Source organism: Odontomachus brunneus, unplaced genomic scaffold (assembly GCF_010583005.1).
Source record: "Odontomachus brunneus isolate Ranch 3 - 2012 unplaced genomic scaffold, Obru_v1 Obru_scaffold_034, whole genome shotgun sequence".
Lineage (NCBI taxonomy): Eukaryota > Metazoa > Arthropoda > Insecta > Hymenoptera > Formicidae > Odontomachus > Odontomachus brunneus.
Window position 1 is genome coordinate 1,192,394 of NW_022639484.1, and position 5,442 is coordinate 1,197,835.

At 34.7% G+C, this 5,442-nt stretch overlaps 1 protein-coding gene across 1 annotated transcript in view; it reads right to left on the reverse strand.

Annotated features, from left to right (window-relative positions):
• The window catches only part of LOC116843617, a 76,751-nt gene that overhangs the window by 2,149 nt on the left and 69,160 nt on the right, over positions 1-5,442 (reverse strand). The window lies entirely within an intron of this gene.

The following is a 5,442-nucleotide window of genomic DNA, read 5'->3' on the forward strand; positions in this document are numbered from 1 at the left end:
TTCCGGAATGGAGCCGTGTCTTGAATCAGCGATATGCCTATCGCTGATTCAAGACACGGCTCCATTCCGGAAACTATATCTAGATATTATAAACTAGACTGTTGATATTCATATTTAGCGAGTGGTCGGAAAAATATCGGGCGGCCATTTCTGAAAGAACCGGGTTAATACCCGGTTCAAATGAAACGCACTATAGCATATTGCTTCCTCCCACTTACACATTGCCACTCCGGTCACGTATATGAGATCCTTTCAAAGATGGCGGATGGAATTTTTCCTAGAGATCCTTTAATAAAAGATTGGACATCGTCGCCTATAGATACTAAATTCGCCATGTTTGGGTTCAAACCGGAAATATACTTATCTTACTTTAACTTATTGCACCAGTTCAGCAGTGCAGCCAATGCAGCTGAAACGAATAGACCACTGCTTGTGTTGTTATTCAGCTAATGATCCTAACCGGAAGTAATTATCACTGGTTCATTACATTACATCAATATTCATCGCATATCGAATGTTATTGCATTGTTTCAATATCTATCAGCAAATTATCCAACAAACACCAAGTAAAAGTTATATAACTATTATTTGAGGTTTGTTAGGTATGTTACCCAGATAACTATTCGATGTTCATTGGTCCATACGATCTTATGCTGTGCATATGCGTCTATGTAATCTTGTGTGCGATAGCCTTAACGGCAGATTGGGGACGCAGATGTCTATGGATCTGTCGACAGATCCTACTCGAATTCGACAGATTCTGTCGTCAATCTGATGTCAGTTTGTGTACAGATTGCTTACTGGGTTATAATATGCTGTAAACACTATAAGGATACATTATATAGGCATAAATCATAAGAATATCGTTGGAATCATTGGGAACCGTCCCAAACATGGCGCAGCCAATCAAAACGTTGACATATAGTGTCCGATTTCTTATTAAAAGATCTCTAATTTTTCCGATCAAACAATCCTTAATTAAACTATACCTAATTAGCGGTCTAGATATTATATAGAATCCAGACAGCACAAAATATATTTACAAAATCTTTTTAAAATATTTATAAGAAAGATTTTAATACTTTGAAAATATATTCGATAAATATTTTCTGCATATTCTTATGTCCGAGTGAGGTATGAAAAAGATTACGATAAATATTTAATAAATAAATATAAACAAATATTACCATAAATATTACAAAAGATTATTTTTCTTTACATTATAAATATTTAAATTTATATTTATCTGCTATAAATATTAAGTATGTATCATATTTCTTCCAAAATATTTTGAGAAAATATTAACGATTGTTTTAATACTGCTTGATGAAATAATAAATTTCATACTAAGAAATATTAAAAATTTATTAGTAATTAAATATTATCAATAATTCAGTAATTTTTTGACCAGTACTTAATTTCTGGTGAATACTGATAATAAAATCACTATTAATAAATATTGATAATAATCAAATACTAAGAATTATTGTGCGAAGATGAAAAATGAGAAAATCATAATATTTAAAAAAACATATTTATATATCCTTAATTTTATCATGTCTCATAAACTACTATGGTATCGAAGATAGTCAACACACACTCCAAAACTTTCGTGAAACTCCTCTCGATAATTTCGATCCCAAGTGGTATCACCGGTCACCATCCAATGTCCTGATTCCGTTAAAGTGTTGCTTAACCTGACGATCGAGCGGCACTCAGCGATTCCCAATGATTCCAACGATATTCTTATGATTTATGCCTATATAATGTATCCTTATAGTGTTTACAGCATATTATAACCCAGTAAGCAATATGTACACAAACTGACATCAGATTGACGACAGAATCTGTCGAATTCGAGTAGGATCTGTCGACAGATCCATAGACATCTGCGTCCCTAATCTGCCGTTAAGGCTATCGCACACAAGATTACATAGACGCATATGCACAGCATAAGATCGTATGGACCAATGAACATCGAATAGTTATCTGGGTAACATACCTAACAAACCTCAAATAATAGTTATATAACTTTTACTTGGTGTTTGTTGGATAATTTGCTGATAGATATTGAAACAATGCAATAACATTCGATATGCGATGAATATTGATGTAATGTAATGAACCAGTGATAATTACTTTTAGATTTTTAACAAAATGTTATAATAATTAATCCAAACAAAAACAATTAAAAAATCCAAGAAAATTCAAATTAAACAAATCGAATTACTACATTACAATTATTTAAAAATTATTATTATATTATTTTATTAAATTATTAGGTGCGCAACTAAGTTCTCGCTGTTTTTTTATGAAAATGCAACTTTATTGTGAAAAAATGGTTACAAATGAATCATTCAAAGTATTGCCCATCGCTAGCTACAATTTTTTCCCATCTTTCTGGCAGAGCTTGAATACCGTTACGGTAAAAGTGTTCGTTTTGTGAGGCTATCCACGAATCAAGCCATTTTTTGATGTCTTCATATGAGCGGAACTGCTGATCAGCCAGACCATGTGCCATCGAACGGAACAAGTAATAATCGGACGGCGCAATATCTGGGGAATATGGCGGGTGGGGTAGGACTTCCCATTTGAGCGTTTCCAAGTAGGTTTTAACGGGTTTGGCAACATGAGGCCGAGCGTTGTCATGCAGTAGAATCACTTTTTCGTGCCTCTGCTCGTATTGTGGCCGTTTTTCGTGCAGTGCTCGGCTCAATCGCATCAATTGAATTCGATACCGTTCCCCAGTGATGGTTTCGTTCGGTTTCAACAGCTCATAATAAATAACACCGACCTGGTCCCACTAAATACACAGCATAACCTTCGCAGCGTGAATATTCGGCCGAGCCGACGACGTAGAAGCATGACCGGACTTTTTTTTCTTTGGGTTGCTGTAATAAATCCATTTTTCATCACCCGTCACGATGCGATGAAGAAAACCCTTCCTTTTTTGCCGCTGGAGCAGGCGAAAAAACGACGCTCAACGTCCCTTGGCTTCAAATCATAAGGAACCCAAGTTCCTTGCTTTTGAATCATTCCCAACGCATGCAATCGTTTGGAAATGACTTGGCAGGTAACTCCTAATGCTGAAGCAAGCTGTTCTTGCGTTTGGCATGGATCCTCATCGAGCAATGCCTCCAATTCAGCGTCTTCGAAGGTTTTTGGCCTTCCTTCACGCGGACGGTTGTCAACATCGAAATCACCGTCTTTGAAGAGACGAAACCAATCACGGCACGTTGTTTCACTTAGAGCAGCATCTCCGTAAACTTTTTGGAGCTCTCGATGCGCTTCAGCCGCCATTTTCTTTGGATGAAATAAGAAAATCAACACTTCCCGCAAATGACGATTATTTGACACAAAATCAGACATTTTCACACAACCAAAAGTATAAAGACGCCAAAACAAAATCACTAACGTGTCAAAGCGATTTGTTTACCATATGTCTAAGCTTGGTTCATGACGTTTTGAATATGTCAAAATCGACCAGCACTTACTGCTGGAGCCATCTATTGACAAACAGCGGGAACTTAGTTGCGCACCTAATATTATTATATAATTATTTGAAAAAACTAAGAGCTAACTTTAAAAAAATACTATTTAAAACAATACTGTTGTTTCATCAAAAGACATGATTTCCTTGAACAAAATAAAAGTTTTTAATTTCATTATTTTAAAAAATTATATTTCGTTTAAGAATATAATATTTTAATGAAACACACAATATTTTAATGAAAAACCACAAAATTAAACAAATATGAATATTAAATCTAATGAAAATATTTTCTCCGAAAAATGGTATAAGTGTAAGAAATACACAATAAAACAAATTCTAGTATTAATGACTGCCACTAACAAATAGTGATAGAAATTTTGACTCCCGAGCAGCACGCATCAGCATGGGAAGGGATACGCATACACTCACGCGACCGTATTCATGAGGCTCACGGACACGGTCGCGTGAGTGTATGCGTATCTCCTCCCGTGCTGCTCGGGAATCATTGTTAACAACTATTCTAAGTACTATTGATGTAAAACATTACTAAATTTGAAATACAAGTAACAAAAATAACTAGTAAATAAATAAAAAATATATTATGTTCATAATATTATTTAAATATTGCTGCAATATTGCTAAAAAAATATTGTAAATTAATGTCGCTGCAATGTCTCTGCAATATTGCACTGCAATATGCAATCTTGCAACGTTGTAGCAATGTTACTACAAACTTCTGTGCTGTATAGGCATTGCTGAGATTCGAACCTGAGACCTCTGGTTCTTGACTCGTTCATCTTAACTGCACCACTGTCAATTTGACTGAGAGACGCTTCGTATTGTATACCAGGGTTGGAAAGTAATGAGTTACTTGTAACGTCGTTACCGTTACAGTTACTTTTTTCGGTAACTATAACGATAACGGCGTTATTTTTTTTGATCGGTAACCCTTATAGAAATATCATACTAAGAATCATTGATAATTACTTATTTTCAGTATTAAAAATACTGGATAATAAGTAATTATCAATGATTCTTAGTATGATATTTCTATAAGGGAACTGTAACGGTAACGTAGTTACATTTATCCAGTAACGGTAACGATTAATTCGTTACTCTAATAATTATTTTTTTGTTTTAAATCTATTAAATTCGGTCTATATATAAGCCAGTAGCAATAAGTAAAATGACCAATCATAGTCCATTCTCAATCTGACAAATTGCAATCATGACTGTGATTGGTCACTTTGCTCATGTCTTAAGCCTATGTCTTGGGCCTTGTACACTGGACGTGATTAGCGACGAGCGATGAACGATATCCAATGAGAACTCTTATTTTTTCTTAAAGCAGAGTTCTGATTGAATCTTATCGCTCATCGCTCATTGCTCGTCGCTAATCACTAATAGTCTCATAGACCAGCGTGATGCACGACACGACACGCGATATGTGACAAGCGATACCCAATCAGATATATCTTAGATATACAAAGTGTCCCGTCATTACCGCATTATCTCTTAAGAGCGGATTCCTGAAGTAATTTGAATAAGAAAATCTTAATATAAAAATGGCGAGGCTATAATACTTTTCAAATTATAAACGATTAAAATTGACCAATTATATTGGCTAAAGTACGCGCGCTCAGGTACGGTACAACACAGTGATACAGGTGCATGCACATGTCGCCCCTTTTCCAAATATTGATACGAAAGTTCTATACATACAACAATATATGTAGTAATAATCTGCCTTTTCTATCATTTAAATACAAATTTCGCAAATAATAACAATCTCGTCAAAATGTTATGAATAAAATATCACACATTACATTTATGAGAATCAGTAAGCTGTTACACATTTGACGTTTCTTTCAGGGATTTATAACTAATTTCATATCTTATGCAAATTTTCACTTATATGCATGCACCTGTACCATTGTGTGTTGTACCGT